The sequence below is a fragment of the Stegodyphus dumicola genome, chromosome 1 (assembly GCF_044657685.1).
Source record: "Stegodyphus dumicola isolate Sdum_Otavi_A_Nest chromosome 1, ASM4465768v1".
Taxonomy (NCBI): domain Eukaryota; kingdom Metazoa; phylum Arthropoda; class Arachnida; order Araneae; family Eresidae; genus Stegodyphus; species Stegodyphus dumicola.
In genome coordinates this window covers 134,615,021-134,630,464 of record NC_140768.1, presented here as the reverse complement: position 1 = coordinate 134,630,464, position 15,444 = coordinate 134,615,021, and the positions used below count along the sequence as shown (strand labels likewise).

The 15,444-nt window shown below is 29.0% G+C and overlaps 1 protein-coding gene and 1 long non-coding RNA gene across 2 annotated transcripts in view; one reads left to right on the top strand and one right to left on the bottom strand.

The window, feature by feature from the left end:
• LOC118201566 (eEF1A lysine and N-terminal methyltransferase) overlaps positions 1–398 on the bottom strand; it is a 105,333-nt gene extending 104,935 nt beyond the window's left edge. The window contains exon 1 of the mRNA XM_085820959.1: positions 381–398. The gene's annotated coding sequence lies outside the window, so the exon portion shown is untranslated. The remainder of the gene's footprint in view (positions 1–380) is intronic.
• A 4,985-nt stretch (positions 399–5,383) lies between these two features.
• Positions 5,384–11,310, top strand: LOC118201565 (uncharacterized). Its single transcript, XR_015042217.1, has 4 exons — positions 5,384–6,079; positions 7,740–7,777; positions 9,890–9,938; positions 11,088–11,310. It is a non-coding gene; the product is annotated as an uncharacterized LOC118201565 (long non-coding RNA).
• The last annotated feature ends 4,134 nt before the right edge of the window (positions 11,311–15,444 follow it).

Below are 15,444 nucleotides of genomic sequence, written 5' to 3'. Positions count from 1 at the left end.
TTCTTAATTCTTTTCTTCTGTAAACTTAAAAAGGGGGGAAAACACATGCCATACAAAACGTAATAAATTTTTATGGATCCATAGTTAAAATTTTACAGTGAAGTTTTAAAAGCAAAATTTGCAATAACTAACTGAAACAGAAAAAAATATTTAAAGACAATTAAAGGCACCCTTAAATAAAATGAAAACACTGAAATACATTATAATTATCCGACAACAACTTTAAAAACAAATTACCATGAAAACGTTTAGACAATTATTTGGAATGACCATTGTGAAAACCACGAGCAAAGTTTTCACCCAATAGCCAAAACCATTTCACTTACAGCATTACATTTAAAAAGTCTTTAAAAGAATTTCACATAGCTAAAACCAAGTACCTCTGACTACAACAACAAAGAACATTTTCGAACAACGTGGTAAAAGATTGCTAACATGGCCGACGGCATGCTGCATTCTTTGATGTTGCTTTGTTGCCTCCTGATGTTATTTCGCACATGCGCAGTGAGGTACGGAGGGTGGATGGCTTTGGAATGGTTTGCCCCTTTAAAGTAAGCTTCAGGGATATACATAATGTGTCTCTTCGGTCTGACGGAGCCACATTTGCCCCGGGGAACCTTTACTTCTTCTCCTTAGAGATTCTTTGGCTAAAACCCGCCGGGAACTGGAGAAATTCAACCAATCAGAGACAACCGTTGCGCCAGGAACTTTTGGCGTCATTTTCCGATCGCCAAACGCAATTTTTGTGCAAAACTGGTATACAAGAAAGCAGTTGTTAATGTTATGGTAACTTGTTCGTATTTCTTGGGTAGAAGTAGTTCATTTGTTTTGGTTATTTTGTGTTGCCCTGATATGATTTAATATTTAATTTACTGTAGAAGCGATAAGTGAAGTATGTAAATCTCAATTTCGAAAACAAATACAACTTTATATTCCACTCAATTGGCTAACTCGATACCCAATAACTTTTCTTTACTTTTAAATAAAGGGTGAAAATAATAATTGATAAAAATTACTTACTTTGAAATTTCTGGGCTCTTTGTGTATTTGAAAATGCTTGTTGATATCTAGGTTCATATTATTTCATGTACTCTTAACATCGAGAAATTCAATAAAGAAAAATATTTTAAGAATGTGTCTTTTTTTTTTTTTTTTTTTAATTTAAACTACTTTTAAAACTTTTAGGAATTTCTCTTTTGTATATTTTTCCGTAGGCAAAAATCACATTAACAAAAGCTCCTACTGAAATAGAGAAAATACAATGATTATTCAGAGAATCTGTATATTAAAATGCTGATGTGGGATAACTCATAAAATAACCCAGTAACTCCCAAAAGAAAAAAAAAATAATTGAAAAAATTAACATGAAACTTATTTATGCATTATTCTCCATCGAAATAATTCTGTTTCATTTCCATTGTGTTATGTAAAAATAAAGATGTAATTTTTAAAGTCTTGGAATATTAGCACAATCAAGTAATTTTTCTTCATGATGAATCTGTGGGGTATTTTACACTTTATATTACACCGTATGTGTTACTATGTACATTATTTTCTTTCATTGCCAAGACTTTTCTGAATAATATGCAGTAATTTATCACCTTCATTAGTCTCCAGGGTTTGTAATTACATTTTAGGAAATCACACAGTCTTTAAGCTGCAATTTTAATTCCACTTGCTTATGATTTCAGATGTCATGTATTAATCCCTAGCAGAAATTCTGTATAAGTTTTCTTGAAATCCAAAGCATTTTCTTTTTCTGTACAAATAAAATATTCCAACAACAGCTATCACCATTGGATGCCTCTAATTTTTATTTTGTAAAGAGCAACAAATTGTATATTGTAGTCTACACATCTGCTGCCTATGTTCCTATAATTTGCTATCATTTCTGATTGTGGAATTGTGGTGAATTTTCACAATTCTGTATTACGCATATTAGAGAATGCATAAAAATATTTCAATTGGTAAGAGATAAGTGTTTTCTTTCTTTTTTAAAAAAAAGTTCTGTATCAATGGTAATAATTTATTTAATTCATTATTGCAAAGCAGGAAAACAGTATCTTCTTAAGGGTAGAAGACTTTTATGAAGTATATGTTTAAAAGAATATGACTTCTGTTCAAGCCGCACAAGAGAAATATCCCATGCAGCTAGCCTGTCCACCAGTGTTCAAACTATTAGTGCTTCTTAGTCTTATCCACTCGACTGCTGATGAATACTAATTATGGAAGATAGTAATAATTTTTCTCAGTGTGAAAATTTTGTGACCATTTTATAGAAAGTTTCTCACTGTAGTCTGCTCCAGAATCTTCGGATGAAGTTATCATTACATGATATATCATAATTTATTCTTTATATTGAAACTGACTGGGGAACTTCTTTTTTTTTTTCATCTGGAATAATTGTTCTTAGTAGCAGAATAACTGCACACAAAGGACTCTGTTTATAATTGTTATTCTCCAAGCAGATTTAATAAATTAACATCATTCAGTTTATTATACCAGTGTTGTATAAGAGTCAAAAACGGCTTTAAGACAAATGGGTGGTATCTGAGTATAAGTGTGCATTTAGTTACAATAATTAGTAATAATCATTTATTGTTTTACAATGGTTTACATTAATGTTATGTTTTCCTAATATCTAACATGTTAACTAACAATTCTATTTTGCTTGGTTTAAGGTTGGTTCCTAGGGACCAATGCTATATTTAATATGTTAAGAAATGACTGATGAAGTGTTAAATTGATAAAAACACTTCATCAGTCATTTCTTAACTCAAAATTTATTAAAAAATATTCATATTATGCTACATAATCTGATATTTTGAGCAATATATATTAAATTGTAATTTATCAACCTAGATAAAATTTTGATTAAAATATCTAGTGGTGAGCTATTAAAATATTAACAAAGAGCACACACTTTATTTTATAAAATTCAAAATACCAAATTATGTTTAATTTTTACAGAAACGGAAAACAAATAGTAACTGTGCATGAAAAAAAATTAAATAAGAAATATCATGGAAATTACATAAAATAGCAAATAAATTTCATGATGTGCACAATTTGTGCCAGAAGTTGCCTCTCACTTTTCTTCTCACATCAGTTGATCATTTGTAAGGTTTTAAGAACCAGCAGATTTTTCAAAAATTTTCTAATCTGCTAAAGATTTCCCCATTTAGCATTGTCTTTAAATCTAAAACTTCATGTGAGTCAAAGAAGGTCTTATTGTGGAAACACTTTTCGTTAAGCTTAAAGCCTGCTTAGCTTCACCTCTATTAATACTAATAGTCTTTATAATAACTATACCTTCCTTTACACTATTAGAAATTCCATTATGCAGTTTTCATGTTAAAACCATCTCGATGGAAATCCTAAAATAATTTATTTATATTTCATGTTTTAATGTAAAATTTAACGTATGTTAAAGTACAGTTACAACATGCAAGACGTTTTTCCCTGGAATAAGTAATAAGCAAACAAAAAGAACAAAGGACAAATTGAACAAAGGACGCGTGCAAACTTCGTAGATCTCATCACTGAAGATATCATAATGGACTTTTTGTACCCCATTTAATGTTGAAAACACCTAATATTACTGATACTAAGAATAGGCTAAATAGATTTCACTTGTATATATATCAAAGCTATATTTGCAGACATCTTTAGAAATTTCAAGACACTTTCAACTCAGACTAATTGCCAAGCAGGCTCATTTCCATTGTAGAACTGATGGTAATGAAAAAGTTGATTTCCTCACGCAGAAAAAACAAATTTACTGAGTGCATTAGATTTCACTTTCTAAAGCTTTTGACAAATTTAATTTGTAAATTTTTCATGCAGAGTCATTTCGAGCATGTAAGCGAAGAACTTGGAATGCTGTTCGAACAAATCCACCTGTGGTCCCAGGTTCTCAAAAATATATAGTTGTCACAAAATTTGTCAGGTCATGAATTTCAAGATTAAAATAAATCAAGAAGGCTTAGAATGATGCAGGTGTTATCCAATATCTGTTCTTCAAAAGGCCAGGAATAAAAACCTTTTTTCATTTTTATTGAAGAAGAGGGACCTACATCAGTTATTTCTTAAAACTGACACAAGATTTTATGTTAAGCTGCTATTTTTGCCTTACTTTAATTTTATATGTTTTTGTCAGTTAAGTATGACATACTTTTATCTGCTCTTGAATGTTAGAAACATTAATTTTTCTAAACCATGGGTTGTATCAAAATAAAGTACTTTGGAAGTAGATTTAAGCAAAATAAGTATGTTTCAGAGAAGACTCATAAGTATTACAGAAATATAAATTCTAATTGTATTGGAAGCCTATAACTTTAAAATACATAATTACAAATGTTTGATATGTACATATTTGGTTATATGGTACCTGTCCCCATACTGCTTGATAAGAGTACTCTAGCTGATGTATTTTGTGTAATATGTACATGACACATATATTTCACTGGCATGTCGGTTTCCGCAGCCACAGTAATCTTGTTTGCAGATCAGACTTAATATTGGGTACAAATACTTTGTTTTTCATTTACCATTTTATACAGATCATCAGACCAGATAAGCTAAGCAAAAGGTGTCCAAATATATAGTTAGGATATAAACCTAACTATCAGTGTTCAGCAGTCTTACCATTCATGGGCACTTTTTCAGATGATTATCAACTGCATTATATTACATTATAAAGATCTTCCCATTTTACACTCCTCACGTTATGCTAATGATAATTTTTCAAAAAATCTATTTGTTACATGCATTAAAAATTCACACATCCTTCTTTTGAAATTGGGAAAGAATTCCAGATTTTATTAGATAAACAAAACAATTTAATAAAATTTCATATTAACCTTTTCAAAAATACAGTACATTTGAGATTTTTACTATCAATTTATTCAACATACTACATTTCTTAAAAATCAAATATCACACAAAAACGTAATGCATTTTAGAAAAAGTTCAATCAAATTATTTATTATTATCTAGGAATCTTCTAATATATATATATATATATATATGTTCTGCATGTGGCTTTGTTGGCCAAATTTGAGTACCTAATAAATACTTATATATATATCTATATATATAAAGAAAGAAAAAAGCAACACATCTTCTACACAGACCAAATTAATAAGCCTTTTTCATGTGCATTTTTTTCTTAATGATCAAAAAATAAATTCTTTCTGTAATTTTCAGTGCCACAAAATAAAGTGAAATGTACAATTTAGCATAAAACTTTTGAGATACAACACCGTACACCTTTTTTTGCGGGAACAGGCTAGAAATTTTACCGAAATTTTATTACACATTTCACGTGATAATCCACCGAATTTTCCGTATTCACTACATTGTCTTTTATAGTAATAAAAGTTAGAAAACTATTATAAATTGATGCGAAAAAGACGTAATCAAAAGATACGAAAAGAGGAATATGAGCGGAAAATAAATCCAAAACAAACCCTTCAATTGCTGGCATAAAAATTGGTCGCCAAAAACACTCTCCGGCGGTAGCTTATTCTGATTGGTTGAATTTCTTCAGTTCCCGGCGGGTTTTAGCCACCCGTCTGAAAAGCACAGTCAGTGTTTGGAGGAGGTGATCACTGCGAAGGCCAAGTGCTTGGCTTCTTCAGACTTCATGTGATAGCTTTTAGGGGCGAATTCAAGTGCAACGCTCTGATAAATTGCAAATGTTAGCTCGCAAGAGGCGTTCCTGCTATCGTCTGCTAAAGTCGAATTCAAGTGCAACGCTTTACCGCTCTGGTAACTGATGACGTCAAAATTGCAATGGGGAGCTGGTTTGCTCTCGTGCCAGGAGAGCTTGTCCGATAAACTACATCAATATCCAATGAGACTGCGTGTCGATGTAAACAAAAAACATCAGTTCCCATGATTTCTCTGAGCTTATGGTCAAGTGTTTACTGCGTTGTAGTGTTGTGTAACGAATTGTTCCAGTCCTGAAAACGAAAGAAATATATTTCTTTTAATGTGTACAACATGTATTTAATGTGTACAACTTTATTTACTTTATCCTATAGAAAATTCCCTCCAAAGTAAACTACAGCAACAGGTGTGTGTAAAATATATTTTACTTTTCATACAAATATCCTTGCTTTTTCAAATATAAACCAAATTTTTTTCCCATTTTCAAATTACAGCATTTGGTTTTAATTCTTCTAATAGTAAGTTTAATTTACAATTCAAATTTGTGTTATATTTTTATTGTTTAATGCAGATGCATGATTCTTCAGTGACAGTAGGCATGTTTACCATATGAAAATTAACTAGTTCTTGAATTACATAGTAATTAATAAGCCCATCTATCTACAAGCAGATAAGCCTGCTGAACACCGCTATCCCAGTCTCTCTTTAAATACAGGTGAAAAAGCTGGCTGCATGAGTGTTTTCTTCATTTTTTCAATGTATAACATGAATACTAAGTTTTACTTAGTCTTCCACGCAGGCATTCCTTCCCTTAGACATTCATTATGTGATGAAACAGTTAAGAGCAATTTTTAGATTTATATTGTACATCGTTGGGAAAATATAAAAATGAAATTAAAGGTATTTCAATGTAATACAATAAATAAAAAATTATATGAAACCCTGCTAATTCTAATGTGATATTAATGTAATATATACATCCAGAGTAAAGGTTAATTTATAAATTATGCTTTGTGTTCTGCTCATTATATTGTGCATTTACAGTACACTTTCTTCCTCTTAAGTGAAAGTTTGGACCCATTCTCATTTGATATCAGTTATGTTCAGATTTATTTATTTCATAAAATTTCAAAAAACAATTTTTGGCTATTAAAAGCTACAAGTGCAGAAACAAAAGCTTAATTTCTTTACTGTAACTGTGTCATGCTTCTCTGCTGATAATGAAAGTCGTTTTTTAATAAGATTTCTTTCATTGCATATATTAATTATATCTTTTACCATACTGGTTGCCATCTTTCATTGTGCATTCTTCAATATTTTTTGGTACTTAACGTATTAACACAAACACCTGGATCAGTTTGGTGGTCTTTATAAATGAAAAGAGAAAAATACTTATCAGGAGAAGTACGTTGTTTTTGCAGCTTGCTTTTAGCATAACCAAACTATCAATATTTATCTAAGTTGGCAAAATGTTATCAACATATCAAAGGAAAAAACATTTAACAAATTTTAAAATACTAATTTCAATTATTAAATAAAAATTATATGATAGTTTAAAAAAAATACATTTTCCACAAATTTTTTGTCTAATTTTTTAGCACTTGTGCCAAGTGATCTGTTTTCACTTAAAAAAAAAAATCAGAGAATTACATAAACTTGATACTGCATGCCTTGTCTATGTACCAAATTCATCTCATAGTTGTTTCCATTAGAAATTTTTGTACTAAAATGTTCTATTCCTGCAGAACTTTTAACACAGCTTCGTCTTTTGATGGTAAGCTCCACAAGCAGTATTTTAAATCTGAAATTAATCTAAAACAACTATTCGTATCTAAAATCCATTGGAACTTGAAATACAACATTAAGAAACACATATGAAAATGGTGACATTGCTTGAATGAAAAATTGTCATGAGCATGTTACCTGAAAAATTTTGATACATAATCGTTGTCAGAGTTTGGCACATTTTTGAAAATTTGGTAACTTTTATTAAGCTGGTTTCAATAATATGCAAATATCTTTTATTCTTATGATTGCTTCATTGTATACTTTTTCCTTTTCCCTAGAGTGCAGTACAATACCACAAGTTTTCCAGCCAAATGCGGTATGCATTTCAAGTTTCTATACATTTATATAAATTTTAAGAGAGTAAAATATTGACAAAAACTGCATTAAGTTTTCAACTCTTGTTTTATTTTTCATTAAAAATTTGCTACCATTATGTATAATTCATTTTTTTTAATGTAAATGTTTTTAAGTATTTGTAGGATAAAGGCAAATTACGCTTATTGATTCTTTCTTTGATATAATACATGTAGCTCATTACCTAAAATTAATGTTTGTCAAATTGTTGTGCATAAATTAGAAGTATGCATGTTTCTCTTAAGTCAGTTATGTTTCAGGAACTATCTTTAATGAATTGTATAGAAAATTGTGGACAAGGTGTTAGGTGTACAGGAACGTGGTATATTATAAACATGTATAGTATCTCATAGTATATAAACTCATAACTTTGATTATGCAGTATGCTTTGTATATTATTTCTGAAAGCATGTATATTTCAATCAAGATTGTTGAGTAAACTTTTCTTGCTTTATGCTATCTCTGAAAGCATGTATATTTCAGTCAAGATTGGGTTGATCTTTACAATATGGTAACTGGTAGTTTGGCGACGTTTTGGAGGCGATAAAGGTTACTACCTGGGACTTGTGAGCAGTACTCAGTTCCGATTACGCATTATTTTGTGTGAGGGAAATGAGAGATCATGGGATATGTCATGTGATATTAATGGACGAATTACGGTTCTTGAATCGGAAAAGGGGGGAAATCGGGAAAAAATCTGGAAATTTTATATTTGGTTTATTCTGTGTTGTGTGAAACAGTGTTCGTGAATTTTTGGATCCCATGGCCGTAACTAAAGAAAAGTTTATTGGACACATAATCAAGATTCTGAAGAAGATTAGGTAAGTTAGTATTTTTAATTACTTGAGGATATTATTTTTATGCATTGCGTTCTAAATGTAAGGTGGAAGTAAAGGAATTTGGTATTATTGGGAAAATTGTTATTAGCAATGATTTAGTTTAAAGTAATTAGCATTGTAAGGTAATTTTTATTAATTTAATGTATGTGCTCATTTATATTTTAAGTAGTGTTTTTGAATTTAATTATATTTTAATTAAATGATAGTTATTTTGTGAATTTTATGTTTGTAGGAATTTGGTATACGTTATCAGGTAATTTCATATATGTTCTTTTTACCGGGTTTAAAGATTGAGAAAATTGTCATGTATTTTCGTGAAATTTTTCTAATTTATGAGAAAAAAGCAGTGTACATGGATGTAGTGAAGAGTGTGCGCAATGCCATTTTTGTGCAATTCTGGGATGTTTTTTTAAGTAAAAATAAGTCGACGTGTACATGGTTTAGTGATATTTTAATTAAATGATAGTTATTTTGTGAATTTTATGTTTGTAGGAATTTGGTATACGTTTAAGTTGAAGTAAACGTGCATGGAAATAATTTAAATATTTGATATTAAGTACTTGTAATGCTTGCGGTATGAATTCGTTGGTGACGTGTATAATGTAATGGATGATTTAGAGGTAAAAGTTTTTGGATATTTTATTTATTTTATATGTGGAAATGTTCATATTTGGAAAGGGTAAATACTTTTTCGCGATCAGGTAATTTCATATATGTTCTTTTTACCGGGTTTAAAGATTGAGAAAATTGTCATGTATTTTCATGAAATTTTTCTAATTTATGAGAAAAAAGCAGTGTACATGGATATAGTGAAGAGTGTGCGCAATGCCATTCTTGTGCAATTCTGGGATGTTTTTTTAAGTAAAAATAAGTCGGCGTGTACGTGGTTTATGTGTATGTGTTATTTTGAAAAACGCGTAAGGAGTATGGTATTGTGCACTTTTTCCCAATTTTGCAGTGAATATTTGTCATGATTAAGTAGTTTTGTTAGATAAAATTTCTAGCATAAGTGTAATTCGGCTAGTAGATTGTTGGAAGAAGTGTTCAGTAGATAAAAAGAAAAGAAACATGTCTTTACTTCGTGAAGACAAAATGGCGGCGGGAAAAAAAAAAATAGAGGGTTGCTGTAGGAGAGTTGGTCGCCAAAAAAACGCCAAGTTACCATAATGTAAAGATCAACCCAAGATTGTTGAGTAAATTGTGCTTATTTTATGCTTTTTTCTTTTTTACATTAGAAAATTCCACACCTTTATCACGAGGAAATCTGCAATGGCATTTAGAAATGTATGTATTTATTTTGTATGTATAACAAGTATTTTGTATTTTGTATGTATAACAAATGTATGTATAACAAGTTTGTATCTATTACATAAAATCTAATGTTTTCTGCATTCTTCTTTTCTTTTTCCTCCCAACAGAAAAACTTTAATGGTATAAATCAGCGGTTTTCAACCTTTTGACTGTAATGTACCATCTAAGCAAAAACTGAAAAACATTAAGACTACCACTAATTTTACAATGATTATTTTTCAATTCCTCAATAGAAATATTAAAAACATATATATATATATATATATATATATATATATATATATATATATATATATATATATATTGCCATTTGCACACTCTTTGTATTAAATATGTACACATAAAGAACTATTAGATTAAAAACTGATGATTACTTAATTATCAAAATTAAATTTAATTAAATTAATTATTCACTTGATTATCAAAATTTCAGTTATAATACTTTAATATTTAATTTCTTTATGTCTGCTCTTATTTCATTTAATGGTAAATTAGGATCCACTTTTTATTTTGATGAGTATTTATATTTCAAATTTAACATGGAAAAAATCATTTTTCACACAAACAGGTTGTGCGAAAAGACAATACAAATTTGATAGCTTTATTTGAAATGCCTTTAAATTCTTTTTTTCGGTTCAGCCAAAAGTTAACAAGTGTGTCATTTTCCAAATCTTCAAGTCAATTTCGATCAAAGGAAATTTCTATTAACTATTCTTTTCTTTATGAGATTTTTGAATTTTTTAGTTAAAAATATTTTGTTTCTTTGCATACCACCGGCTGAGAACTGCTGGTATAAATTAATTATAACAGATGTAAATTAATATTTCTCATACAAAAGAGTTATTTCAATTCTTTATTGCGAACATTATATACAAAGTATGTCTTTTATTAACAACAAGATTTTAAGAATTTAAAATAATAATCATTAAATCCTCTTGATCTATAAACAGTCTTAAAAATTATAAAGGGAAAAAAATTGAAAGTTAAAGAAATCAATATTATGAATTGTTCCTTTTTAGAGAAGTTTCATTGTTTAATTAATTATAAAAAGTGTTTTACATTATGAAATATAAAAATTAAGAATATTTGTATTTGAATGAATATTTTAAAATTTTCCCTCAGATAGAAGCTCAACTATTTGAAGCAGGAGACCGAAGAGAAAAAAGGAAGAGCGATGATATTACAGATGCAGAAAAGGAAATAATTAAAACACAGAAGAATATATTAATGTACTGTGTGAAATATGTGACTTGTATAAGCAATCAGTTGCAAATCAGTCTGCTGTCATAGAAAATCAAAATATAATTATTAATTTATTAAAAAAATAAATCATGCATTTCAAATATTACAGTGTTTTCATTCTTGTATGTATTTCTGCAGTGTGGGATTCATATTTTAATTGTAAAATTTACTACTTTCTTAATTTTATAAAATTTTGTGATTATAAAAATTATTTAAAAGAAATTCACAGATCCATTATATGACATAACCATTATAATAATTCTAATACCACTATTATAAGTCTCGTGAAAATATTTATGCATTTTACACAGCAATTATCTTTTTCCTGGGGGAAAATGGTAATAAGACCTGTAAGAATCTTTAGTCAATGTATTACAAATTTTAATTTTCAGATATAACACGAAATGAATTAAATTGTTTTTCAATTATGTTAATAAGTTATATGAATGAGATGTGGTATTAAAAATTTCATTTCTTTTTATCATTGAAGAAATAACATTCGATATCCTACAGCTCCATAACAATGGCAGATAAAATTGACATTCTAATTTTGAAGTTCTAAAAATACAGAGTAACTTAAAGATGACAACTATTAAAGTATGGCTAATGTCTAGTTTACAATAACAATGTTGAGTCGCATACTAAAAATTAAGTGAATCAAACTGTATTTATTTTCCCCCTTCTCTTTTTTTGGCTGAAAAATAATTTATTATACACTCATGATTTTACTTAAATGTATTTCTTTTAATGGCAAACCCACTGAGGTAAGTATGCAGTAAGTTATTATAGTGAATGCCTAATGATGATATAAATCTAAATTCAGAAAACAATCTTTCCCTTTAATGTTTTAAAATCTAGAATTAAAAGAAAAATGTATGTTCTTTAAATAATACAAGAGGATATGGAGGCATAAATCATAGGCTGTTTGTTCTTTACATATTATGCTAATCAGGAATTGGAGCAAAACCCTGCTTAATCGAAGAATACGCTCACAGGAATGGTGGAGGAAAATTGAACTGTCCAATATTTGTTTTGCCCACCCCCAAGGCATAAACAGTATAGAGTGAAATAATTGTTTTTAGGAAATACATTTAAATATCTTTGACAGAATATGTCAGTTTTAATTTATACTATAATAAATAAGCATGAAGTTCTTATGCTATTAAATGTGTATTGTCACATGGAAATTTTCTATCTTGTCCCACGGAAGGGGACGAAAGGGAAACATTTGACTTTTTGGAAGAAAATGAATTTCGGTACAGTAAATCTTATTGCTAAGTTTAAGATAAATTAAGTGCAATGCTAATTTATAGTGACTTACTATTGTAAATCACGACTGGCATACCCAACACTAAAATACATATATATCAAGCCTATTAAGTTATTTCTGGTAGTCAAGAGTTTTTAAACATAAATGATGGAAACAAGAAATTCAGAGGGAAGAATGATAAAAGTTGTCAGTATGCATTTGAAACCAGGACTAATAAAATTATTTAGGATTATTATTATAAATTAAAATCATTTAGGGTTGTGCATTTAGTTACAATAAACCATGGCTTGTGAGTCCCCAAGAATATATTATGAAAGTAATTTTTTTCATAATATATTCTTTATTATCCATGAAGGGGGTTTCACCTTTGCCAGAGGTTCATTGTTGCCCACTTTGGGTTTTTATTATCGAGTTTCAAAATTTAAAGATAATTCATTGTGCAATGCAATTTCAACATGCACTGACTGAAAACTTTCTGAAGGTACCAACTCATCATCTTCAAACACATCAATCTCAGGATTTTCAACACAATACCTTAAGCATATATTATGTAAAATGGCCACCAGATATGACCATTTTACATATTTTGCTTTGTGAATACAATAGTGTTCCACCAGTATCGTGCAGTACCCTAAATCTTGATTTGATCTCTATAGCTGCACGAACTTTTCTGTGCTTCTCATTATAGAGATATTCCCGTGATAAAATGGAAATATAATCCACTATCTCCCAAAGATATGCACGATGCAACAAAATACTATCTAGATTTTGTTTCAGTCCACTCCATATAAATGCATCATGAGTATTGCCTGGCCATTGTCCTATAGCATAGAGAACCCTCAGACCAGCATTCCATACCTAGAAAAACATAAATCCTAAGTCAAAAGAAAGTTTCATTTGAAATTTTAATATACAGATTTTTAACATTAAATATAGTTGATATATTAATAAATCAGTCTTTTTAAGGAGTTTACTTTCCATTTTTAACAAAAATATGTCACTGTTTTTTCATTATTAAAAAATATGCAATAAAACGTTAAAACACACACACAAAAAAAAAAAAAAAAATTACAGCTACCCTTTTTTTATTAAATTGTAGTAATTATAGTAAATAGGTGATTCTAAAATTTTTTTAATATTTTGTATTATTTAATATCTATACTTCACTATAATTATAGTATAGATAGCTTTTTGTTATTATTATTTGAATAATAATGAAACATTCTTGCAGTAATTTGAAATGACTATAATATTATACTTATTATCATATATTTCTTACCTTTTCACCATTAATGGAAAATTTATTTTTCTGATTAAGGAAGACAAAACAAAAATTAATATCACCACACTCGCAACATCTGCGGTTTCATTTGTATGTAACCCAAAATAATTCTTGGTAAGCTAGGTAGAATCACATTTGTGATTGCACTCCAGTTCTTTTACAGCTGGTCGAAAGAATTAACATCTACTGTATGTGGAAATAGCGAACAAAACAGTAAGAAATTGGAACAATTACCTGTGGACAACTTGTATTCATAGCATTCTAAAATGAGCTTTTGGTAAAATTTAACCGCAAATAAAGCAGTAGTAATGAACGAATGTTTTTTCACGAAGTGGGTCCAATACTTTCACAGCAGGGTTATTTCATGTATTCTGCAGAGAGACTGTTGTATGGTTTGTTGTAACTGCTGTATACAAATGTCTGGCTCAGAATTCCACAGCAGTAATTAGCACAACTTTCATGGTTGATGGTATAATATGGAGGTACCAAAAATTAGTATTATCACAGTAACTGCAAGATGGCTTATATTTCTAAAACTCAGTTAACACATTTCATGCAGAAAGAAAATATTATCCAGTTTCATACTTAAATCAAGGTGACTGAAATGTGGTAAAAGCAATCTGCTTAAGAAAACAGATGCCTCTGTAGAGGACTTTCTATGGAAAACTGGCTTTCATTACCATTATACATGGGCAAAACCAATGTCATGTAATATAATAATCTATTAGTACAGTAAATACATTTAATTCCTTTGCATTTATTTATGTCATGCTGCTTTTCGTGTAATTTAGTATGATAACCTTATAAGTTTATTTAATTCTGATCATGTTCTACGGAAGTAAGGTACGTCACCTGTTATCGAGAATATCAAGTTATTAATAGTTATGTGAAAGTCTGCAATAACTTTTCATATCATAAGAGATTTATGAATGTGTATATAACTTACATGTGTAGTTATTATGCAAGATCTATAGAAAGTATCCAAAATTACCATGACATTAATCACACTGTACGAACAGGCAAGACATTATACATTAGGAAAAAATTAACTAATATTTTGGGGGATGAAATACTATTTTACACATGGGAACTGTTTAAACAGCTGAGAAAAATTCATGGTTTTCCCCCTACAGTTACAGAATATATATATATATTGTTTCATAAGAATAAAAAGTAAAGTTAAATTTAAATAATTCTCATGTGCCATTGCTGCAAAGAATGAAATTTGAATTTAACAAATATTCTCTATTCATATAAAGTTAATTTAAATTATAAAATTTTAATTGCATACATATCAAAGATTAATTATTGCTGCAAACTAATTTACTATATCACTGAAATTCTGAGAGCATATGTAAATTAAATGCACGTATCTAAAACCATGAAAAAATATATAATATTCCAAAAAACTAATCCCAAACATATACATATATATATATATATCTCAAAGACAGGCATATGCATAATTTCTGTTAGAAAAACAATTTCTCCGAGATTACGTTTTAGAGTAATTAAAACAATAAATTAATGGTGATATTATTACTGCATTCCAAAATTCGCAGTAATTAACGATTTCGATCATTACTATGGAAAAAAAAAAGGGGTTGAAAAAGAAAGAATCCTGATACAATAACATTAAAAATTTGTGTGTTTACGCATAAAAATATATAACATTCTCAAATAGG